General features: G+C 40.2%; 1 non-coding gene across 1 annotated transcript; it reads left to right on the top strand.

Annotated features, from left to right (window-relative positions):
• The first annotated feature begins 19609 nt into the window (after nt 1–19609).
• LOC122025824 lies at nt 19610–19715 on the top strand. Its single transcript, XR_006123850.1, has one exon. It is a non-coding gene; the product is annotated as a small nucleolar RNA R71 (small nucleolar RNA).
• Nucleotides 19716–26571: the final 6856 nt, after the last annotated feature.

Raw genomic sequence — 26571 nt, 5'->3', positions numbered from 1 at the left:
CGAGAATTCTTCCTTCTGTGTCTTCGAGATAATATGAGCCTGATACCAATTTTTCTACCACCTTGTAGGGTCCTTCCCATTATGGTGCTAATTTGTTAACATCCCCAGCAGGCTTGGCACACTTCCATACTAGATCCCCCACTTGAAAGAATCTCAGGATGACTCTCCTGTTACAATTTTGTCTCATTCGTTGTCGGTATGATATAAGACGAGTTGTAGCTTTGTCTCGAATTTCTTCTATCAAATCTAGCTCCATAAGTCGTCTACCTGCATTGTCATCATCATATAGTTGTCTTCTGTCGGATTCTACTCCCACCTCGATAGGAATTACAGCTTCTCCTCCATAAATCAGTTGGAAGGGAGTAATCCCTGTAGCTTCTCGGGGTGTAATATGATATGCCCAAAGAACACTAGGCAATTCATCCACCCAGCTGCCTTTGACATGATCCAGTTTGGTTTTTAGACCTCTTATAATCTCTCTGTTGGTTACTTCTGCTTGACCGTTACTCTGTGGATACGCCACAGAGGTGAATGCTTGAGTAATACCGTAGCTTTTACACCAATCTAAGATTCTGTCTCCAAGAAACTGCCTTCCATTATCAGAGACTAATTTATGGGGAATACCAAATCTACAAATAATATTTTTCAATAAGAATTTAATAACTGCATCTTCAGTAATCCGAGCAAGTGGTTCTGCTTCTACCCATTTAGAGAAATAGTCTACTGCTACTAATAAAAATCTTCTCTGTGCAGTTGCCATAGGAAATGGATCAACTATATCCATGCCCCATTGATCAAAGGGGCAGGAAACTATAGAGGTTCTTAATAATTGTGTAGGATGATGTGGAATATTCTGATGTTTCTGACAAGAAATGCAAGTTCTTACAAATTTGGCAGCATCTTCATGTAAAGTAGGCCAGAAATATTCTGCTAGTAAAATTCTGCGGGCTAAGGATCTTCCTCCTATATAACTGCCACATGAGCCCTTATGAACCTCTTGCAAGATAAATTGTATATCTTCTGTTTCAATACATTTAAGTAAAGGTCTAGAGAAAGCCCTTTTGTATAACTGTTCCCCTATCATAGTGTATTGGGAAACTCTCTTCTTAAATATTCTTGCTTGTTCTGCATCAATAGGAAGAATACCTTGCTACAAATATAATATGATTTGTGCTTTCCAATCAACTTGTATCTGTATTTCAGCCTGTCTCTCAATACAAGATACTAACAATGTCTGCTCAACAGGTCGATCTAAGCTCCATGGTGTTATTGATGGATCGAAAGCGCTAGAGGGGGGGTGAATAGCTCTCGTGGCTATTTCATTTTTCGAAATCATAAAAGCTTGTTCATAAATAACGCAGCGGAAAGTAAATAAAGTGGACACGAAGGATTTACTTCGTTCGGAGCCTGTGACGACTCCTACTCGAAGGCCCGCGATCCTTGATCGCTTCAGGTGGGCAACAACTATAATTCGTAAAAGCTATTACAAGCTAAGTACAATTTAAGAAGAAAAGAATATTGTACCGACAATAAAAAAGACTAAAACTAAAGCTCCGGGTTGTCGTTGCAGCACTTCTGAGTCGAGACGTTAGCAGCTTGTCGCACGGAGAATGCTTAGAAGATTGTATCTTTAAGGCTGCACCTCAACCCTCCTTTTATATGAGGTTCCGGGCGCCTGGACCCTTTCCAGGCACCTGGAGTGTGACGTGGCCAGCCAACCAGGTTGCTCCACGTCGCGAAGTCGCGCAGGGGATAAAAGTTGGTCCCGGGCGCCCGGACCTGTTCCTGGCGCCCGGACCTCTGGGCGCCCGGATCCATCCCGGGCGCCTGGACCTCCTTTTTCCAGGAGCCACTTCTCCTGCAAAACAAGGTTAGTCCGAGCAATTGCATACCCTGCAAGACAATGTTAGAATCTGATAATTCATAAGTGAAAAAGAGCTGACAGTCTTCGGACTGTCCGAATTTGACTTCAGATTTCCAACCGGAAATCCTAGGTCGACCCGACGCCTACTGTTCCCTCTACGGGGAACGCGTCCTCACCTATTCCACTCAGGAGATTTACCTGGTGTCAGTCCAGTCCTCCCGACCGACTGGACTTTTCGCCTAGGGTTACCCCCCCTAGGACCTAGGGTTACCGCCCCCTAGGGTTTTTCTCCACCTAGGGTTACCGCCCCCTAGGACCTAAGGTTACCGCCCCTTAGGGTTTTCCTCCACCTAGGGTTACCGCCCCCTAGGACATAAGGTTACCACCCCTTAGGGTTTTTTCACCTGCCTAACCGCAGCTAGGACTTTCCTGAAACACTCATTCAAACATGTTAGATCACACACTAACTTAACTTTGAATCCTTTGTCATTATCAAAACTAAGGTTCGATCGTCGGATGCTTCCCGCACCAATAATCTTCCCCTTTTTGATAATGGCAACCGAAATTCAATGTTAAGTAAAAAATATGCAGTTATGTATAAGCACAATAAACAAGATAAGCGTGATAGCAAGATAAGCATAAACATTGTTCCCCCTTAATATAAGTTATTCTCTTTGAATTTTTTACTAAATAGCCATAGCTCCCCCTTAATACAAGCTCCCTTTAAAATATTTTCTTTGAATTTCTCTACTCTCCCCCTTTGCCATATATCAAAAATGAGCTAGTTTTGAAAAACTTAACTTTTCAAGACAGAATTTAGCAGAAAACAATTTAACTTAGGTAAGGAGCAAGTGAAAGGCAACACCCTAGAATTGATTTTGCTTAAAGAGATATAGCAAAAAGGAGCTCTTTTAACTTAGTGTATTTTGAGGAGTTTCCAAAAATTTTCACAGAAAAAATTTTCGAAACACAATTTTGAACTTCAGAAATTTTCCAGAAAAATATTCAATTTTTTTAAAGAAAATTTCAAAGGAAAATTTTCAACTTAAAGAAGTTAATTGCAGCTTAACAAAATTTTTCAAACTTTAAAGAATTTTCTAATTTAAGAAAAAAAAATTTAACTTTAACGAATTTTCGAAAAAGTTTCAGCTTAAATAATTTTCTAACAAAATTCCAAAAAAAATTTCAAAATAGAGGACCCAACACCAGATTTAGAACGCTTCCTAAATTCCAAACGAATATTATACTAAAAATAAACAAGCATTATAAGTTTTGGAATAAGATTTAAGAAGGGATAGAAATTTTACCGAGGAGCCATTGTAAGAAATTTTAAAACTGACGACCTCGGTTGAGTTGCGACTTTGTATCAACCGTGGAAAATTTAATTTTGAAAGTCTTCGCAGTGAAGCTAAAAAGCTTAAGGAAGACTTGGAGGTGCAAGGGTAGGGGGCGCCCCTGCCCCCTATTTATAAGGGAGTCCGGGCGCCCGGGCCTATTCCGGTCGCCCGGGATCATGTTACCTGATCTGGGTACTCTATGGGGGTTTGTTTGGCGATTTGATTTTAATTGAGAAATATTTAAATTAGTTCAATTTTGAAGATGTTTAATTTAATTTTATTTAAAAATGTTTAAGTTAATTTATTTAAAAATATTTAAGTTAATTTATTAAACAATGTTTAAGTTGATTTGATTAAAAAAAATGTTTAAGTTAATTTAATTTTGAAAATATTTAACTTAACTTAAGTAACATTTAAAATTTAGTTTGCTTAGTCATCTCACCCGATCTATGTTTTCAATCAGGGGATCCTATTATTCTGTGAGATGAATTAGTTCAATTTTTAGGGCTTGGTTTAACTTTATGTTAGATTCGGGTTTAGCTTTGGGTTAAACAAGTAAGCATTCTTTGGATAAACTTCTGGGCTATGGTGAGTCACAAGGAGCTCATTAAAGTAACCAAGCCTTTGAGGTTTTCCAAATAGTCCTACCCATTGAACTTAATACTAAACCTTGGTCTAACTAGTTAGGATCCATTTAAGGGTAGCTTCGGTTAGTTCCACTTGGCCAAATGCATCAGGTCGAAGCCATATCTTCCTAGACATGCGATGCCCAAGCTTCCCCAACGTACAATCATCCAAAAACTTCACCAGTACTATGGGTCAAGTTAAACCTCACCCTTTTAATCTATCCTTACTTACCCTGTCGGGTAATTTACTCTTGTTTACCCATTTCGGGTAGATAGGTTTCGGAGTTGTCAGCTATTCTGGACCCTCCTTCTATTTTGAATTGATTTTGAATTTTGAATTTTGAGTTTTACTAATTTTGAATTTTAATAATTTCAAATTTTTTAATTTTGAATTTTAGTAATTAATTTCGAATTTTGAATTTTGAGTTTTAAATTAATTTCGAATTTTGAGTTTTAGTAATTAATTTCGAATTTTGAATTTTGAGTTTTAAATTAATTTCGAATTTTAAATTTTAAGTTTGAATAATTTTGAATTTTAATAATTTCAAATTTTTGAATTTTGAATTTTAGTAATTAATTTTGAATTTTGAATTTTGAGTTTTAAATTAATTTCGAATTTTGAATTTTGAGTTTTAGTAATTAATTTTGAATTTTGAATTTTGAGTTTGAATTTTAAATTTTAATTACGAATTTTGAACTTGAATTTTAAATTACGAATTTTGAAATTTAAATTTAATTATTAATTTTAATTGTTTTTCTGCTAGCTCCCCCTGGATCATAGTCTCGATAAGGTTTATCGAGATAATGTATTTGATCCTTAGGAACCCAATAATGTCCAAGTCCTACTTGATTGATCAGGTTGGACTTGGCAACCCAAGCTTGGACCGATTTACTATTTGGTTTGTTTATTAAGGATAGGTAAGATTTATATTTCTTTTTATATCCTAGTCCAGTTCGATTGTAGATTGCCCTTTGTGTTCCAAGAATCAAGTCAAGATTCTTGGATCCCAAGGAAAATCATTCTAGGGTTGTTTTCAAATCCTTTACCTGACTTTTCAGATTGGAATTCTCTTCCTCAAGTTTTTGAACTTGAGTTGAGGTTCCAGTCTGAACTTGATCAGTTAAGGATTCATTGTTAGGCGTTTCTTTAAGGAGTGTTACCTCCTTTAGAAGCGATTTGATTCGAATCTTGGACTTAGCTACTTTATGCATTAAATAATTAATTAAGCTATATAAACGATTTTTACTTACAGAGGGGTTCGGTCCTTCGGAAATGGATGCGGATCCGTGGCTTCTCTCGGACTCGGCTTCCGATTCGTCCTCACTTCCGGATCCGTTGGTGTAGTCCCGGGCTGTCAAGGCGAGAAAGTTCATCTGTTCTAGTTCTTCGTCGTCGAATTCCTCGGAAGAAGACTCGTCCCATGTTGCCTTCAATGCCTTCTTTCTTTTGGGTTTCTTTGGATCCTTCTGGTTCGGGCAATTTGCCTTGATGTGACCCTTCTGATTGCAGAGCTTCTTTACTAATTTGAGCTTGGTTGGGCTTCTTTAGACTAGATGGCTTTTCTGATATCCTTTTTGTTGAAGCCCTTCTTTTTGCAGAGCTTCTTTACTAAGTTGACTATCTCGGTTGTAAGTTCATCGTCGTCTTCCGAATCTGGTTCTTCTTCTGACTCAGGTTCGGTTCTCCGCTTGATTTTTGACTCACGCGATCTCCCTGTTCCTGCAACTAAAGCCAACCCTTTCTCGGTCGGGCGTGCATTAGTCTGTTCATGAAGTTTGAGTTCTGCAAAAAGTTCATCTAGTTTAATGGTAGATAAGTCCTTGGAGACCTTGTAGGCATCTACCATGGATGCCCACAAGGTGTTCCTTGGAAAGGCGTTTAGAGAATACCTTATGATGTCTCGGTTGTCTACCTTCTGTCCAATTGCATGAAGACCATTGAGCAGATCTTGAATCTGGGCATGGAGTTGGGCAGCTGTTTCACCTTCCTGCAATTTGATGTTAAATAATTTATTAAAAATTAGGTCTCTTTTACTTACTTTGGTGTCGGATGTCCCTTTGTGAAGTTCAATTAGCTTCTCCCACAACTCTTTGGCACTGTTGAAGGGGCCGACGCGGTGGAGTTCTTCTTTTGATAGGCCACACTGGAGGGTGCAAGTTCCCTTGGCATTAGCTTCCACCTTCTTGATCAAAGATGCATCCCAGTCCTCGTACGGTAGTGGTTTGCCAGCGCTATCAGATGGTAGTTGGAATCCGATTTTAACAATCATCCAGACTTCAAAGTGAGTCTGGAGATATGCCTCCATCCGACCCTTCCAGTACCCGAAGTCGTCGCCGGTGAATAGAGGAGGGCGGGCTGTACTGTAGCCTTCTTGAAGGGCCATTTCAGATTAACCTAAAACGAAAAACAACCAAAAAAAATGTCCCAGGACTTGGTCCTGGCTTAGTAGTGCGGAAGGAAAAAAAATGGATCACGAACTCGGGTGGTGTTGCACCAATTCCGAGAAAAACCGATTCGAGGGAAAAAGAATTAGAATATAGCTATGAGGCTAAATTCTAATCGACTCCGAAAATCTAAAAAATACCACGAAAAAATATTTTGAATGGTGGTTGCACCGATTCAAAATGACCCCGCTCTGATACCAATTGATGGATCGAAAGCGCTAGAGGGGGGGTGAATAGCGCTCGTGGCTATTTCGTTTTTCGAAATCGTAAAAGCTTGTTCAGAAATAACGCAGCGGAAAGTAAATAAAGTGGACACGAAGGATTTACTTCGTTCGGAGCCTGTGACGACTCCTACTCGAAGGCCCGCGATCCTTGATCGCTTCCGGTGGGCAACAACTATAATTCGTAAAAGCTATTACAAGCTAAGTACAATTTAAACAGACAAGAATATTGTACCGATAATAAAAAGACTAAAACTGAAGCTCCGAGTTGTCGTTGCAGCACTTCTGAGTCAAGACGTTAGCAGTTTGTCGCACGGAGAATGCTTAGAAGATTGTATCTTTAAGGCTGCACCTCAACCCTCCTTTTATATGAGGTTCCGGGCGCCTGGGACCTTTCCGGGCGCCTGGAGTGTGACGTGGCCAGCCAACTAGGTTGCTCCACGTCGCGAAGTCGCGCAGGGGATAAAAGTTGGTCCCGGGCGCCCGGACCTGTTCCGGGCGCCCGGATCCATCCCGGGCGCTCGGACCTCCTTTTTCCAGGAGCCGCTTCTCCTGCAAAACAAGGTTAGTCCGAGCAATTGCATACCCTGCAAGACAATGTTAGAATCTGATAATTCATAAGTGAAAAAGAGTTGACGGTCTTCGGACTATCCGAGTCTGACTTCGGATTTCCAACCGGAAATCCTAGGTCGACCCGACGCCTACTGTTCCCTCTACGGGGAACGCGTCCTCACCTACTCCACTCAGGAGATTTACCTGATACCAGTCCGGTCCTCCAGACCGACTGGACTTTTCGCCTAGGGTTACCCCCCCTAGGACCTAGGGTTACCGCCCCCTAGGGTTTTTCTCCACCTAGGGTTACCGCCCCCGAGGACCTAAGGTTACCGCCCCTTAGGGTTTTCCTCCACCTAGGGTTACCGCCCCCTAGGACCTAAGGTTACCACCCCTTAGGATTTTTTCACCTGCCTAACTGCAGCTAGGACTTTCCTGAAACACTCATTCAAACATGTTAGATCACACACTAACTGAACTTTGAATCCTTTGCCATTATCAAAACTAAGGTTCGATCGTCGGATGCTTCCCGCACCAACAGTTATAACAGAGGCCAATTTAGCTAATTCATCCGCTACTTGATTCTCAGATCAAGGAATTTTTTATATATTTACTTCTTGAAACTGAGCCTTCAATTTATCAAATGCCTCAGCATATAACCTGAGTCTATCATTATTGATTTCGAAGTTACCTGATAATTGTTGGGCTGCTAACTAAGAGTCAGAATAAATATAAACCCGGGATGCTCCCACATGCCGAGCGGCCTGTAACCCTACTATCAATACTTCATATTCTGCTTCATTATTAGTGGCCCTATAATTCAGCCTGACAGAAAGTTGAAGCTTATTATCCCTTGGAGATATAAGGAGTATACCAATTCCACTACCTTGTCTGGTTTAAGATCCATCCACATAAACTTTCCAAGTACTCTCTTCCTCAGGACCTTGAACTTCTATGATGACATCTAATAGAGCTTGTGCTTTGATGGCCGAGTGAGGTTGGTATTGTATGTCATACTCACTAAGTTTGGTCGTTCACTTAATCAACCGACCAGATGCCTATGGGTTAAGCAACACCCGCCCGAGAGTACTCTTGGTCAATACAATAATTGCATGTGCTAAAAAATATAGAAACAACCTCTGGGCAGTTAACACTAATGCATAGACCAACTTTTCGAGTGTAGTATATCTACACTTGGCTCCTTTTAATAAATAGCTAGAAAAATATACAGGTTGTTGCTCTTTCCTTTCCTGTCTAACTAACACAAAGCCTACAACATTTTCATTGGCTGACAAATATACTCATAGGGTTTCTCCTACTACTAGCTTAGCCAACATGGGAAGGGTGGACAAGTAATCTTTCAATTCCTGGAAGGTTTTGTCACATTCTTCATCCCATTGAAATTTGTTAGCCTTCCAGAGTATTTTGAAGATATGGAAGCCACGATCGGCTGACCTTGAAATGAATCTGGACAAGGCTATGATCCGGCCAGTGAGTCTTTGAGCTTCCCTCATATTACATGGTGGCTCCATGTTTTAGAGTGCTTTAACTTTGCTTGGGTGGGCCTCTATTCCCCGCTCGGACACCATATAGCCCAGGAACTTTGCACCTTTTGCTCCAAACAGACATTTGCCCGGGTTCAACTTGAGACCATACTGCCTCAATGTCCCACAAGTTTCTTCTACATCCCTTCTCTTGATCCTATTTAGAAAAAGTGACCTGATGATAGCCTTGATGGGTGTCCAGCATAGAAATATATTCATACCCGGCTGTGGAATCTACTAATTGATCGATCCGGGGTAAAAGACAATAATCTTTTGGGTAGGCCTTGTTAAGATTATGGAAATCAATACATACCCTCCATTTATTTCTTGGTTTAGAGACCAGGACAACATTAGCTAACCAGCTAGGGAATTGTACCTCCCTGATGTAATCGACCTCCATCAGTTTAGTCACTTCTTCTTTAATGATTTGATTTTGCTCCGTACTGAAATTCCTCTTTCTTTGCATGATAGATCGAGCATCTGGGAAAACATGTAAAGAATGTTCCATTACTGAAGGAGAAACACCTGTGACTTCCTTGGTCGTCCAAGCAAAGACATCATTGTTTTTCTTTAAGCATTGAACTAGCTCTGTCTTCAGCGTAGGATCAAGATCGGTCGTGACTTAAGTGGCAGCTTCAGGTCGACCCGTATTATCTGGACTTCTTCCTTATCCTCATAAACCAGGACAGGTGACTTCTCTTGGATGACATTGACCTCTATTCTTTGCATTTTTAGGGCAGCACTAGCTTCAGTTCTGACAATCTCCACATAACACTTACGAGCCATCTTCTGATCACCACGTACTTCCCCGACCTGGTCATCAACAGAAAATTTAATTTTCTAGCAAAAAGTAGAAACAACCGCCCTAAACTCATTTAAGGTCGGTCGACCCAGTATCACATTATAGGCGGATGGGGCATCCACCACCATGAAATGAGATCTCCTTGTTCTCATTAAGGGCTCCTCTCCCAAGGATATGGCCAACTTTATTTGACCAAGCAGTTGTACCTCATCACCAGTAAATCCATATAAAGAAGTCACCATCTGTTGAAGTTCGCTTGGGTTAATCTGTAGTTGATCAAAAGCTTTTTTGAAATTAATATTTACGGAACTACCAATGTCTATAAAGGTACGGGAAATAGTGTAATTGTTTATCATAGCCTTAATTATTAACGCATCATCATGGGGTATTTCTACCCCTTCAAGATCTCTGGGCCCAAAACTGATTTCTGGCTCTCCTGCTCTTTCCATGCTGCATCCCACAGCATGGATCTCAAGTCTTCTTGTGTGTGCCTTCCTGGCCCTGTTGGAATCTCCATCAGTGGGCCCGCCCGCGATCATATTAATGATACCCCGAGCGGCATTGCTTCTGTTCTCTTCTTGTCGGGCTGTCATGGTCTCCGATTGAATTTTCTCAGGCACCTGAGTTGTACCGGCCGGGTTTGGTAATACACCTTGTTGAGGTTCTATCGGGCGGTATTCTATCTTGAGTGGACTCTGCTGCCTGGGATATTGCTGTTGATAGTAGTTTTGCCTTTGATAACGCTCCCTATTTGCTTTCTTATTTTTAAAAACAAAACAGTCTTCTGTATGATGACTGCTGGTCTTGTGATAAGTGCACCATCTTCTTGGTGCTTCTTGTTGCATCTCTACATGCTGTATGGCTTATGGACGATACTCTGTATGACGATGGGGTGGAGGGATTACTCGAGGCCCCATCGGTGGAGGAACGGGAGCGGGAGCCTTCTCCTTAACAGGAGCAGGAGAAGAAGTAGTATCTTCTTTTCTGCGTGCAGCCTGAGCTTCTTCAACATTAATGAATTCAGTAATTTTTCCCTTCATGGTGGTTTGTAAAAAGGAAATTTTATAAATTAAAATCTTTCTTTTAAACATGTGGATAAAAAGAAAGTTATCTCTAAAAATTAAAATCTCTTTTAATCTACAAATAAGGAAAGATATCAAATCTTTTCTTAATCTTTTGTAGAAACTTATAAAAGAGAATATTTAATTTTGAAACTCTCTTTTAAATCATGAACATGGTTAAAAAGGAAAGTTTTCTCAAAATTAAAATCTACCTTTCAATCTTCAAATAAGGAAAGATTTCAAATTTTTTCTTAATCTTTTGTAGAAAGCTATAAAAGGAAAGATTTAAATTTTAAACTCTCTTTTAAAACCATGATATCCATATAAGAAATAATTTTAACAAAAATCTCTTTTTAATATGATGTGGCCGGCCACCTAAACTTGGGCTCCAAGCTATAGGCCGACCACCTTAAGGCTCAACCTTTAGGCTTGGCTGACCCTAAGCTTGAGCTTCAAGCTTGGCTTGGCCGACCCCTATTGGTTGGGTAAGAAGGTGGGAATGTGGTGAGTATAAATCTCTATATACAAGAGGCTACGATAGGGACCGAGAGGAGGAATTGGTTTTGGTCTCCCGAAGAAATTAAGCATCACGTGTTCGCCCCGAACACATAACTTAATTTCATCAATAATAATTCATTCCAATAAAGAACTATTATTGAACTACCGCACAAATCCCAAATTACTGTTGGGTTTTTCGGGCCGCGAAAATCGCTTTTTCGCGTCGCAAAAACCCCGAAAGCCCCGGCCACTGGATCCGTGCGAAGTTTATATTACAAAATTTACGAGTACGAGTTTACAACTTAGATCTACTCCTAGATCTACATGAAGAAAAGGTTATACCTTTGAAGCGTGCCCTCGCAAATCCCGCTCATCCAAGGTACGCCGGATCTCGAAGTTATCAACGTAGACAACTCTCTAGTGATATCCACACGAACAAGATGTGTTCTCTAACACTCAAGGATGGAGAAGAGAGCACTACAAGTGTGCTAGCACTTTCTAGGGCTCTCGGGTAGGATTTGAAAGGAAGAAAAAGAGAGGATGCAAAAAGAATCTCATACACTCAAGAAGTAGTATCCTCCTTTGTGACCTTCACTCTTCCTTATTCTCTTGGAACTCACTCAACCACCTTCTCCTTCCATGAAAACTCACGGCAACAGCAAGCAAAGAGGAGGAATAAGCTAGGAAGAAGAAGAAGCTATTACCACACATGAATGCCACCAAATGAAAACCCCCTCCACCCTTTAGTGTGGCCGGCCACACACATAACTCCCTCATTTAATGTGGCCGGCCACATTAAATGGAATGGGAGGTGTAACCTCCATGAGGTGGCACACCTCATGAGGTGGAGATGATGTGGCAAGGTTAGTCATGCCATGTAGGATGAGTCAACCTTCATGATGTGGCAATGCATCAAGTCAAACTTGATGTTTCAACTTCCATTTGGTCAAGTCAAAATTGACCAATTCTCTTCCTTGTTTAGTCAAATCCAACCTTTGAATCAAGTCAATTTTAATTTAATGAATCTCAATTCATTAATATAAATTGACTCAATGAATCAAATTTAAATTAGACTCATTCAACAATTGAATCTAATTGAGTCTAACTCAATAAGTCTAATTTGAATCCAATCTTTGGTGCATCATATGAACCTAATCCAATTGGTTCATCATATGAACCTAATCTCCATCCACTTGTTCTTTGTGTGTGACCCAATAGGTTCTTGTAATGTTGGCAATGTTTCTAAACTCCTTTAGAAACATAAGCAATGAGCGGCATCTAGCAATACATCATTGCTACCCAAGTTACAAGAATGTTGAGATCCAACATCACCTTGTGACTACTAATTGTGACTCCTCACAATATGTGACATTGTCCTTCTATCCTAGACATCTAGATTGATCAATGTGAGGCATAGACCGTGTCATCCTCTAATCAATCTAAATCTTGAACTCCAAGTAGACTCACTCGATCAAATGAGCTCAACATCTCATGTTGACTCATTTGGGCATGGTCATGCACTTCGTGGTCTAACTCTATCAAGAATACTGATGTCGCTTCCGTCATATGGGAGGGATAGATCCCATCTACATCACTCACATCCTTCTGCATAATTCATTACATACCCAGTAATCGCCTTTATAGCCCACCCAGTTACGGGTGACGTTTGACGAAACCAAAGTACATAACTCCTTATGTAGGGATCCATGGTGACTTCAGGTCCAAGGACTAGTAGTCATAATAATAGTCACATGAGAAAGTATATGACACTCATATAACGATCCATGATACTTTCTCATGGCGCGTCATTCAGTATACATTCTCCAATGCATACCCATGTGTCAACTTGATATCTCCATATCCATGACTTGTGAGATCAAGTCATCGAGTTGACCTACATGCTAGTCTTATTGCATTAACATTGTCCCTGAATGTTAATACTCGACTAGAATGATTAAGAGTAGTGTTCCCTATATCATCTCACTATCGATTCAACCAATCGATTGATATAGGTAAGAACCTTCTACTCAAGGACATTATTATACTTAGTTTATTTGGCACCAATACAAGTAAGTATAATAACCAAAAACCAAATGCCTTTATTTATATAGAATATGATACAACAAGTTGAAAATACAATCATCAAATGATTGGCTCTAGAGCTCTAGCTAACAATCTCCCACTAGCACTAGTGCCAATCAGTGTAGGCTCTAAGCCCCAATGACCTAGTGTGACCATCATGCTTCCTCTGTGCCAAAGCCTTGGTCAAGGGATCAGCGATGTTAGCCTCTGTAGGTACTCTGCAAATCTTCACATCTCCTCTCTCGATGATCTCTCGAATGAGATGGAAGCGCCGTAGTATGTGTTTGGTCCACTGGTGTGAGCGAGGTTCCTTCGCCTGTGCTATAGCTCCATTGTTGTCACAATAGAGCTCAATAGGGTCAGCAATGCTAGGAATCACCCTAAGTTCAGTGATGAACTTGCGAATCCAAACTGCCTCCTTTGCTGCCTTTGACGCAGCAATATACTCGGCCTCTGTCGTAGAATCAGCTACTGTGTCCTGCTTCGAACTCTTCTAGCTCACAGCACCACAATTAATGTAAAACACGAACCCCGACTGCGATCTATAGTCATCCTGGTCGGTCTGGAAGCTAGCATCACTGTAACCCTTTACAGCTAGCTCATCATCGCCTCCATATATCAAGAAATATTCTTTAGTCCTTCTTAAGTACTTAAGAATATTCTTGACCGCTATCTAGTGACTTTCACCTGGATCTGACTGGTATCTGCTCGTCATGCTCAAAGCATACGAGACATCAGGTCGAGTACATAGCATGGCGTACATGATCGATCCTATGGCTGAGGCATAAGGGATCTGATCCATGCAGTCTCTCTCCTCTCTAAAAGAGGGACCTTGAGTCTTCGAAAGACTCACGCAATGTGACATCGGCAGAAATCCCTTCTTGGAGTTCTGCATGACAAACCGTAGGAGTACCTTGTCAATGTATGTACTCTGACTTAGGCCAAGCAATCTCTTAGATCTATCTCTATAGATCTGTATCCCTAGAATGCAGGATGCCTCACCTAAGTCCTTCATTGAGAAGCAACTCCCTAGCCAGGTCTTGACAAACTGAAGCATAGGGATGTCCTTCCCAATGAGTAGTATGTCATCCACATACAATATAAGGAAGACAACTATATCCCCTACAATCTTCTTGTAGACACAAGGCTCATCTTCGTTCTTGATGAAACCAAACTGTTTGATTGCATCATCGAATCTAAGATTCCAGCTCCGAGAAGCTTGCTTTAGTCCATAAATGGACCTATGCAGCTTGCATACTCTGCTAGTATCCTATGGATCTACAAAAACCCTCAGGTTGTGTCATGTATACATCCTCGAGTAGGTTTCCATTCAGAAACGTGGTTTTGACATCCATTTGCCAGATCTCGTAATCGTGGTAAGCTGCAATAGCAAGCATGATCCGAATGGACTTAAACATCGCTACTGGAGAAAAGGTTTCATCATAGTTAATACCATGAATTTGCTTGAAACCTTTAGCTACCAAGCGACCCTTATAGATAAGTCCATCCATGTCAGTCTTTATCTTAAAGACCCACTTACACCCTATGGGTTTTACCCCTTCTGGTGGATCAACCAAAGTCCATACTTGGTTGGTGTACATGGATTCCATCTTGGATCTCATGGCCTCTAGCCATTTCTCGGAATCTAGTCTCATCACAGCTTCCTGATAGGTGGTAGGCTCATCCTCTATGAGCACAACGTCATCATGGTCAGACAAGTGAAATGAGTATCTCTCAGGCTGACGACGTACCCTATCAGACCTGCGAAGAGGTATGTCTACTTGAACTGGTTGTTGTTCCTCAACTCCTTGTGGAACAACATCATCCACAACACTTTGTGGTTCCAGTTCAACTTCCATCGAGGCATCAGTACTATTTTTCGCATCTTGAACTTCTTCAAGATCGAACGTGCTCCCACTAGTCTTTCTAGAAACAAAGTCCCTTTCTAGAAAGACCCCAGTCTTTGCCACAACTACCTTGTGCTGACTGGGAATTGTTCGCTCTCCGCAAGTGTACGGAAATGTCGCAAGTAATATAAAAGATTATCGTATCCACAGGGACTGGAATAAGCACTAGAAATGTCTCAATGCGAATTAGCCAAACAACTATCCAATCGTTTCAAAAGCAAAGTAAGGTAAACAAATCTAATCTTAAAGATCAACTAACAAGAGTTTAGTGTTTTGGGGTATGATAAAGGGAGATTCTAGGAGTTTCGGTTTCTTTGTATGATTTCTCGAATGTAAGTGGTTCACTAATTCTTATCCCTCAATTGCCAAACATGAAGAAAGTTGCCGGTTCTCTCTTGCAATAGACAACCGGCTAAGGACTGAGAAATGTATCTAAATAGGATTAATTAGACATGAACCTATGTTGTCCTTACACAGAAGTGCACCTATTACTATGCCTTCCTCGGATATCAACGTAGAAGCCCACGACTTATCAATCTATCAAGATACAAGAAACTAATCACAAAATCCATCCTACTCTCTTGAATATTCCTATTTCCTCTTCAAGATTGTCTCTCAAACGTCCTTACACGGGCTTGCACCTGTCACGTGGATCCCTCGGATAATCGAGTGAGAGTTTATCTTTACAAAGTCCATAAGAAATTCAAACAATTAATCAAGAATGAGAATTAAGCACAAATCATCTTTAATCGTTCAAGATCCAATTGATACAAGCAAGATAATGTCATTGAAACAAGAGAATGGCAAATCCATAAGAGATTACATCAATCCATCATACAAATACTCCCTTCATCCTAGAATACAAGATCTACTCCATGAATCGAGGAAGAAAACCCGAAGAAATAGAGAATATAAGCATTCCTTAAATCCCCAATCCAAGAAACCAAGAAAAGGGGGAAAAGAGAAAACTTATCTACGAAGAAGCTTCGTCTTCGGATCCAATCCACGCTCCGGAGCCGAAATCGCCAAGAACTCCCCTTGAATTGCCCAGAAATCCTCCCAAGAATGGGAGGAAACCACCAAATCTTGTCTTCTCCCAAAGGGGGAGAGATCCCCTTTCAATTCATGAAGGAAGGTTTAAATAGAGGAGGGAATCGGGCGCCACACGACCCCTCGACACGGCCGTGTGAGATCCACACGGCCATGTCCAGTTCCTTCTCTGCCAATGCTGCACGGCCGTGTGGTGCACACGGCCAAAGACCCTTCTTCTCTCTGGAAATGCTACACGGCCGTGTGGTGCACACGGCCACAGCCTGCTTAGTCTCTGGAAATGCTACACGGCCGTGTGGTGCACACGGCCACAGCCTGCTTAGTCTCTGGAAACCTCACACGGCCGTGTAGATCCACACGGCCATGTAAGGCTTCTGCTCTGGTTGGCTTCAAATCTTGACACGGTCGTGTGAAGTTCACACGGCCATGTCATTCTCCACTTCTGTTGGTGCCAAACTCCACACGGCCCGAGCTCCATACCAGTGCAGGGCCGTGTGAGGTACACGGCCCGGTGCTTTCTCCCTTTGTTTCCTCCAATGCTTGCCCAAAGATGTAGATTCTTCACCAAATCGACTACTGTGTACAGAAAATGCACAAAAAGCAGATCTCCGAACCAAAAGATTATATATGCTAAAAGGAAAGCTGGAAGTATAAAAATGCATAGATCAAGCATGCTCAAAGTATGTAAATGTGCGTAAAAACATGCATAAAAGAAAGAGTATATAATCTACGCACATCACACCCCCAGACTTAAACCTTTGCTTGTCCTCAAGCAAAATGCCCCAGTCTAAATTCATATGTTCTACAACACATTCATAAAACCTAGTGCACTTTCCTAACTCTATCAAAAAGTTTCATTAGAAAGCATGATCATAGAAACAAGTAAAGTATGGTTCAAGCATAAGAATCCTGTGCACAATGTAAAAGTAACTCAACACTCTTCAAGTTTCAATCCATGTCCTAGTCAAGTCGTCATCAAATTTGAATTCCTAGTGTTTCCAGTGAAAGACAAGTAACCAGTGATAGGCACTTACTCACCATTCACTTGGTTCATATTTCTCAACTAACCCAAGGTCTCAAAGGTGTGCTCAATCTCAAGAGAAGCTAAACAGTCATTTCCCCAGTAACCTAACTCGGTCTCAAAGGGGTGACTTGCTAGATTCCACTCATGACAACTGTTTTTTATATCCCTTATTTCTTTTTTTTTTATAAGTGTTTGCATTGTGCAAAACTTATTCACAAATGTAATTTTTAGCACACATGTTGGGATATTTTGATTTTTCCAAATGAGCTTTAATGATTTGAGCCTCATCCAGTAACCAAAATGAAAGTTGAGAAATCACCATGGAAACCAAGTACTAAGCAAACAAGATGAATCATGACTATTTCAATGACATCAACTATTCAAGCATCAAGCACAAGTGTAGTGAAGATAAAATCCTTAAGGTTGAACCAAAACTAAAACTCATCACCATAAGATTCTTGGCTTGTTTCATGCTACCCAAGATAGAGAAAAGAAGTACATAAAGTTTACTACTAGCATCATTCGAACATCATGAATCAAGACAATAATCGTGCTAACATTTCACTTGAATCCAAGAAAGCATATAAGTGAAGTTTTGATGTTCTCAAGATGTATGCCACAAAAAATCAAAACAAAATGCAAGACATAAGCAAAAACAAAAACAAACAAAGCAAATCAAATGCATCTAATGCATCCCCCCAGACTTAAATTTTTCATTGTCCCAATGAAAACTAAAAACAATGTGGAGGAGATTTTAAAAGAAGTTACCAAGTGATGAGCTCCAAATGGTTGACGTTCATGTTTTTAAAGATACTCCTCCATCCAATACTCACATTCCTCCACAACTTTGAATTCTACAACAATAAGATAGACAAGAAAAATTAAGTAGAGGATACATGTTTATTATAAAGAGAGAACTAAAGACATAAAAGAAAATAAGGAAAATGAACTTGGGTTGCCTCCCAAGAAGCGCTTGTTTAAGGTCATTAGCTCGACCACCTCATTAGATTCATCTAAATCTTGCTCTTGGAGGGTAAGATATTTTAGAACCCTCCTACCAAGGGCTCTTATTATGGAGGGAGCTTTCATCAAAGGAGCTACAAAGTAAAGTATAACTCTCTCCATCTTCGTCTTCTTGGAAATTTTTTCAGGTGGTCAAAGACGGTTCAGATTGAGCTTCCAATTATTGGCCCATGTGAAATCTGCACATCCAAAAGAAAAACAAATCTCCCACAAGCATGTTATATAGTATAGAGCTAGAACCATATCAAGATAAGATGAATAAGTAATAAAAACTGAATCACATCCAACAAAGTCAATTATAGGTACCTCCATAAAGTTTTCCAAAAGATCACAAGAAATACTAACCTTACTTTGTTGAGAAATACCTGAAATTTCTAAACATGTAGATGTGACTTCCTCTGAATCAAATGATGGTTCTGGCTCTAGCTTAGGTGTTGATGATATCAATGATGGTGATTCTCGAGACTCTACTAGCTCTGTATAAGTCCCTACACATTGTTCCACAACATGATCAATTCTTAAAACCTCTAAGGGTTGTCTTGACAAAGGTGGTGATCCTTGAGATGCTGCTTCCACAACACAGCTCCCTACACATTCTTCCATATCATCATCATCAACACATACATCAAAAAATAAACCAACATCTATGTCCTCAAAAGGAGAATCAGTAACAAGAGGATCAATAACTTCACTTGCAGTTTTAAGTTGATCTACCACATCACATTCATCATCTGAAAATTCAATGTCACTATAACACCGTATAAAATTTTAAGGTAGATCTGAAAACTTATTTACCACTGCATTATCAATAAAATCCTCATCTGAAAAATCTTCATCTTCATATATATTCAAAAATATGCACTCAACCATATTAGTGTCACAGGATTTGCCGAAGTCTTTATTTTCATTGACCCCCACTAACCTTTGTGGAAAAGGAACCCTCAGTGAAGGTCTTGGGAAAGACTGAACTCCCTTTTTCCCAAATTCCCTTTGAGCATTTGGAGGAGGTCCAACTTGCTTATCTAATGTTGGTGTGATTAATCGTTGAGGGAAAGGTACTTCTGGCCTTTGGGAACTTCCCAGAGAAATGGAACTGAGTTCTTGTGATCTTCTATTATTCTTCTCCTCAATTCTAAACATGTCATTCTTCAGAAGTTCTTCATGATTTTTTCCACTTCTCAACCCAACATCATCACACTTTTCATTGGATCTTGACTGTGTAGGAGGGGGATCTTCTTTAAACCATTTTGAAACAATGCTATCAAGCTTTGCCCCCAAATGTTTGAACTCCTCACTCTGTGACTTGTGAATTTCAACATTTTTAGGTGGTTGAATTTCATTTTGTTTGACAGGCTCTCTTACATTTATAGCTTGCACTTTTTGAATATCTGAGGGAAATTCCATCCAACTTTTGTTCGACCATTCATGGAGGTTCAATGTCACTTGATCAATTAACGAATAAGCTTCATCTACACTTTTGTCCATAAAAGAACCTCCAGCTGATGAATCCAATAAAGTCTTGTCTGAGAAAGAAATTTCCCCATAGAATATGTGCAAAATCAACCATTTTTCAAAACCATGATGAGGGCACTGTCTTTGAAGACTCTTGAATCTATCCCATGCTTCAAATAATGATTCTCCATATGCCTGAGAAAAATTTGTTATGCAATTCCTCATATACACCGTTCTACTTGGAGGGAAAAAATGATTCAGAAATTGCTTCTCCAATTGTTCCCAACTTGTGATGCTTTGAGGACAGAGAGAATATAGCCAAGTCCTTGCTTTATCCTTGATACTGAAAGGAAATATCATCAATCGAACTGCATTTGCTGATACTCCTTCACATTTCACCAAATCACAAATCTCTAAAAATGTTTCAAGATGCAGATAAGGACTTTCTGATACTTCTCCTCCAAATTTGTGACCTTGTATCATGAAAATTATCTCTGGGTCTAGTTGGAAACTTTCTACTTCAATTTGAGGTTGCACAATGGGAGATAAAAATCTTGCAGAAAAGGGTGTAGAAAAATTTCTCATGGTCCTGCTTGACATGTTAGTGCTCATGGATATTCAAGAAGAAAAAGAAAATTATCAAGAATCAAAAACAAGAAATAAAATGCAATATGAAAAGCAAGAAAGCAAATGCAGAATTTAAATTGCAAGAAAGAAAGTGCATAATGAAAACAAGAAAGAAAAGATAAAAGAAAAAAAAAAATGTCTAGAATAATTCATATGCTAAAAATTGCAAGATATGTTTACAAAAGAAAAGAAGAAAGAAACAAGATCAAAAGAGAAAACAGAGAAAAGTTAGATTAGAGTACTAGAAATCAAGAATGCAAAGTTAGAATTAGAATTAGAATTCCAACAAAAAGAGTTGTCAAGAATGTTATTCAAGAAAGGAAAAACTTACGAAAACAGAATTCTAACAATTAGTTATAACTATGCAAATCAAAAGAAAAAAAGAAAAATTATGTTTAGTCTAACTCAATTGATAATTCCTAATGTTATAGCGAAGTCCCCGGCAACGGCGCCAAAAACTTGTTCGCTCTCCGCAAGTGTACGGAAATGCCGCAAGTAATATAAAAGATTATCGTATCCACAGGGACTGGAATAAGCACTAGAAATGTCTCAATGCGAATTAGCCAAACAACTATCCAATCGTTTCAAAAGCAAAGTAAGGTAAACAAATCTAATCTTAAAGATCAACTAACAAGAGTTTAGTGTTTTGGGGTATGATAAAGGGAGATTCTAGGAGTTTCGGTTTCTTTGTATGATTTCTCGAATGTAAGTGGTTCACCAATTCTTATCCCTCAATTGCCAAACATGTAGAAAGTTGCCGGTTCTCTCTTGCAATAGACAACCGGCTAAGGACTGAGAAATGTATCTAAATAGGATTAATTAGACATGAACCTATGTTGTCCTTACACAGAAGTGCACCTATTACTATGCCTTCCTCGGATATCAACGTAGAAGCCCACGACTTATCAATCTATCAAGATACAAGAAACTAATCACAAAATCCATCCTACTCTCTTGAATATTCCTATTTCCTCTTCAAGATTGTCTCTCAAACGTCCTTACACGGGCTTGCACCTGTCACGTGGATCCCTCGGATAATCGAGTGAGAGTTTATCTTTACAAAGTCCATAAGAAATTCAAACAATTAATCAAGAATGAGAATTAAGCACAAATCATCTTTAATCGTTCAAGATCCAATTGATACAAGCAAGATAATGTCATTGAAACAAGAGAATGGCAAATCCATAAGAGATTACATCAATCCATCATACAAATACTCCCTTCATCCTAGAATACAAGATCTACTCCATGAATCGAGGAAGAAAACTCGAAGAAATAGAGAATATAAGCATTCCTTAAATCCCCAATCCAAGAAACCAAGAAAAGGGGGAAAAGAGAAAACTTATCTACGAAGAAGCTTCGTCTTAGGATCCAATCCTCGCTCCGGAGCCGAAATCGCCAAGAACTCCCCTTGAATCGCCCAGAAATCCTCCCAAGAATGGGAGGAAACCACCAAATCTTGTCTTCTCCCAAAGGGGGAGAGATCCCCTTTCAATTCATGAAGGAAGGTTTAAATAAAGGAGGGAATCGGGCGCCACACGGCCCCTCGACACGGCCGTGTGGTGCACACGGCCAAAGACCCTTCTGCTCTCTGGAAATGCTACACGGCCGTGTGGTGCACACGGCCATAGCCTGCTTAGTCTCTGGAAATGCTACACGGCCGTGTGGTGCACACGGCCACAGCCTGCTTAGTCTCTGGAAACCTCACACGGCCGTGTAGATCCACACGGCCATGTAAGGCTTCTGCTCTGGTTGGCTTCAAATCTTGACACGGCCGTGTGAAGTTCACACGGCCATGTCATTCTCCACTTCTGTTGGTGCCAAACTCCACACTGCCCGAGCTCCATACCAGTGCAGGGCCGTGTGAGGTACACGGCCCAGTGCTTTCTCCCTTTGTTTCCTCCAATGCTTGCCCAAAGATGTAGATTCTTCACCAAATCGACTCCTATGTACAGAAAATGCACAAAAAGCATATCTCCGAACCAAAAGAGTAAATATGCTAAAAGGAAAGCTGGAAGTATAAAAATGCATAGATCAAGCATGCTCAAAGTATGTAAATGTGCGTAAAAACATGCATAAAAGAGTATATAATCTACGCACATCAGGAATGTAGAAGTAATATCCCTTAGTTTCCTTGGGATATCCAATAAAGTAGCACTTGTCGGATTTGGGTCCTAATTTGTCTGAGACTTGACGTCGGACGTAAGCCTCACAACCCCAAATCCTCATGAAAGACACTTGGGCATCTCTCCCAGTCCATATCCTATATGGTGTCTTTATCACGGCCTTGGATGGAACTTGGTTGAGTCTAAAAGCTGTCGTGTCTAAAGCATAGCCCCAAGATATATCGGAAGATCTGTGTGACTCATCATATATTGTACCATATCTAATAAGGTACGATTCCTCCTTTCGGATACACCATTCCACTGTGGTGTTCCAGGAGGAGTGAGTTGGGATAGAATCCCACACTCAGCTAGGTAGTCACGAAACTCATGGCTAAGGTATTCTCCACCTCGATCTGATCGAAGTATCTTAATACTCTTGCCAAGCTGGTTCTGTACTTCATTCTTGAATTCTTTGAACTTTTCAATGGATTCAGACTTATGTGTCATCAAGTACACATAACCGTATCTACTGAAGTCATCAGTAAATGTGAAGAAGTATCTATAACCTCCTCTAGCAGTGACATTGAAAGGGCCGCATACATCACTATGTATGAGTCCTAACAAATCAGTCGCTCTCTCGCTGTGCCCACTAAAGGGTGTCTTGGTCATCTTGCCTAGTAGGCATGACTCGCACGTCTCATAAGATTCAAAATCAAATGAGTCCAGCAAACCATCCTTATGGAGCTGGGATAAGCGTGTGTCATTTATATAACCTAAGCGACAGTGCCAGAGATAGGTTTGGTTCAGGTCATTTGACTTGAACCTCTTGGTATTTATGTTATAAATAGGGCTTTCAAGATCTAGAATATAGAGTCCATTTATCAGAGGTGCACTACAATAGAACATATCTTTTAAATAGACGGAACAACATTTGTTCTTTATTGTAAACGAGAAACCTTTCTTGTCCAAACAAGAAACTGATATAATGTTCTTAGTTAATGCAGGCACATAACAACAATCATCTAATTCTAGTATCAGCCCAGAGGGCAGAGATAGATGATAAGTTCCTACAGCAACAGCGGCAACCTGTGCTCCATTGCCTACTCGTAGGTCTATCTCACCCTTCGTCAATGCCCTGCTATTTCTCAGCGCTTGTACATTAGTACAAATGTGCGAAGCTCATCCGGTATCTAATACCCATGATGAAGAAATATAGAGGTTGACTTCTATAACATGTATACCTGAAGTAGAAATCTTATTTCTCTTCTTCTTAAGATCTTCCAGGTATTCTTTAGAGTTCCTCTTCCAGTGTCTTGCTTGTCCTTGATATAGGTGACAAAGATGTTCAACCATATCGTAAGCGCCCATCAACTCATGTTGCTTCTGAAGCTCAGATTTCATGGTTACGAGCATAAGATAGGACACATCTAATGCGTCATCTTGATGCTTCTTGTAAGCATCTCGGTCTGTTCGCGTGGCAGTGGCAGGAGGAGCCTCCGGAATGGGCTGCTCCAGAACGTACAGTTTACGTTCTTGGGTGAGAAATATTCTCAGGTTCCTGTACCAATCCAGGAAATTTGCTCCGTTGAGCTTGTCCTTCTTAAGGACAGAACACAGAGAGAAGTTGTTCGTGTTTGACGTCATGGAAATTCTACAACATAAATAAATGCAGAAATAAGTATCATATTCTTTTAAATCATTTAATTAGGCCTTTAACTAAATGATGCTCCCACTGAATTCTATAATTCATGTGGGACAAGATCCACATCATACTACGCCTTGAGTTAGCTTTGGCTAATACGCCCAAGACTTAGTATGATCGGTAGGTAACGATTACCAATTACATCTCTATGCAACTCTTGTTTATAGGATCAAAATCCGCATTTATATTAAAACTCGAGTTAGCTTTGGCTAATACGCCCGAGAATTAATATAAACGTGATTTTGTCCTACCTTTCCAACCGTTGGAAGAATGCCTATAGTTGTACTTGATCCAACCGAGTTAACTAGTTACTCAATCTAATTGAGTTGTACTCACCCATGTGTTGATAGGCGGGACCAAGATTGTCTCTCCGTACCCTACCAAGATAGTATGTGTTGCTCTGCTTTGGCAGATTCAACAACAGCATGCAATCGAGGTAGTGGTAGGTATCACGGCACGGTAGGCATTAGAGTTGACGTGATTTAGATCTAATCTAAACGTCGATGTTGTATCATATACACGATATAGATCTAATCTAATCGATAGGGTGCATCTTGTACACGATGTAGATCTAATCTAATCGTAAGGGTGCATCTTGTGCACGATTTAGATCTAATCTTAATCGTTAGGCACTAATTAATTACTTAATTAAACATGCATCACATACACAAGTAATTAACTAAATTTTGTGATTATGTCATGGCCCTACTACGATCTTCTCAAGCCAATGAGAAGATCGGATGGTCAACCTAAGGTCAAAGCTTCTCAAGCGCCTTCCTTTTGACCACCCAGTGTTGCTCGCACCCTCCTCGTAACTCCGTCTTGAGTGGACCTTCCACCGCTTCAAAATTTACATTACATTTTGAAACTCGAGTTACATTCGAGTCTAAATCTAATTTACAACAAGAATAAAGGAGAAAGGCACGACGCACAGGTTGCGATAAAAAATAAAATACAACACGCACATCACACCACGGCACGCAGGTCGTATTATAAATTACAACACGAATTATCCAATCGAATTGGGTCTTTGGGACATGACTATCACAAAATAATATATAATTCAAAATTATATATTTCTATAATTTTCTATAATTTTTTTATAATTTTTACAATTTTTTACGAGTACAATTTCCCGGCGGTTCCGTTTAGCGGTTTTCGGGCGCAATCGCGGAAAGAATCCCCTTGCGGGGCCAGGGGCAGCGCCCCTACCCGCGATCTAACCATCGCGAGGGTTCCATTTCGATCTAACAGCGCCTTAGCCCGCTGTCCCAAAAAGTTTTGGGGCGAAACTTGGCCGTTTTGGAAAATTCTTCTCGGTAGTCGAAGCCTACAAGTGTCGAAACACATGTGCTTCGCTTCTACGAGAAAAATACCCATAAAAACTATAAAAATATTAAATTTACAGAATATTATAGAACTGAAAAGTTTTCATAAAACACGAAATAAACTCGTATTCGTCTTCGCACGTGGCTCTGATACCACTGTTGGATTTTTCGGACCGCGAAAACCGCTTTTTCGCGTCGCGGAAACCCCAAAAGCCCCGGCCACTGGATCCGTGCGAAGTTTATATTGCAAAATTTATGAGTACGAGTTTACAACTTAGATCTACACCTAGATCTACATGAAGAAAAGGTTATACCTTTGAAGCTTGCCCTCTCAAATCCCGCTCGTCCAAGGTACGCCGAATCTCGAAGTTGTCAACGTAGACAACTCTCTAGTGATATCCATATGAACAAGATGTGTTCTCTAACACTCAAGGATGGAGAAGAGAGCACCACAAGTGTGCTAACACTTTCTAGGGCTCTCGGGTAGGATTTGAAAGGAAGAAAAAGAGAGGATGCAAAAAGAATCTCATACACTCAAGAAGTAGTATCCTCCTTTGTGACCTTCACTCTTCCTTATTCTCTTGGAACTCACTCAACCACCTTCTCCTTCCATGAAAACTCACGGCAACAACAAGCAAAGAGGAGGAATAAGCTAGGAAGAAGAAGAAGCTATTACCACACATGAATGCCACCAAATGAAAACCCCCTCCACCCTTTAGTGTGGCCGGCCACACACATAACACCCTCATTTAATGTGGCCGGCCACATTAAATGGAATGGGAGGTGTAACCTCCATGAGGTGGCACACCTCATGAGGTGGAGATGATGTGGCAAGGTTAGTCATGCCATGTAGGATGAATCAACCTTCATGATGTGGCAATGCATCAAGTCAAACTTGATGTTTCAACTTCCATTTGGTCAAGTCAAAATTGACGAATTCTCTTCCTTGTTGAGTCAAATCCAACCTTTGAATCAAGTCAATTCGAATTTAATGAATCTCAATTCATTAATATAAATTGACTCAATGAATCAAATTTAAATTAGACTCATTCAACAATTGAATCTAATTGAGTCTAACTCATTAAGTCTAATTTGAATCCAATCTTTGGTGCATCATATGAACCTAATCCAATTGGTTCATCATATGAACCTAATCTCCATCCACTTGTTCTTTGTGTGTGACCCAATAGGTTCTTGTAACGTTGGCAATGTTTCTAAACACCTTTAGAACCATAAGCAACGAGTGGCATCTAGCAATACATCATTGCTACCCAAGTTACAAGAATGTTGAGATCCAACATCACCTTGTGACTACTAATTG

The sequence above is a fragment of the Zingiber officinale genome, chromosome 9B (assembly GCF_018446385.1).
Source record: "Zingiber officinale cultivar Zhangliang chromosome 9B, Zo_v1.1, whole genome shotgun sequence".
Classification (NCBI taxonomy): domain Eukaryota; kingdom Viridiplantae; phylum Streptophyta; class Magnoliopsida; order Zingiberales; family Zingiberaceae; genus Zingiber; species Zingiber officinale.
This window is presented reverse-complemented; position numbering and strand designations above follow the sequence as displayed.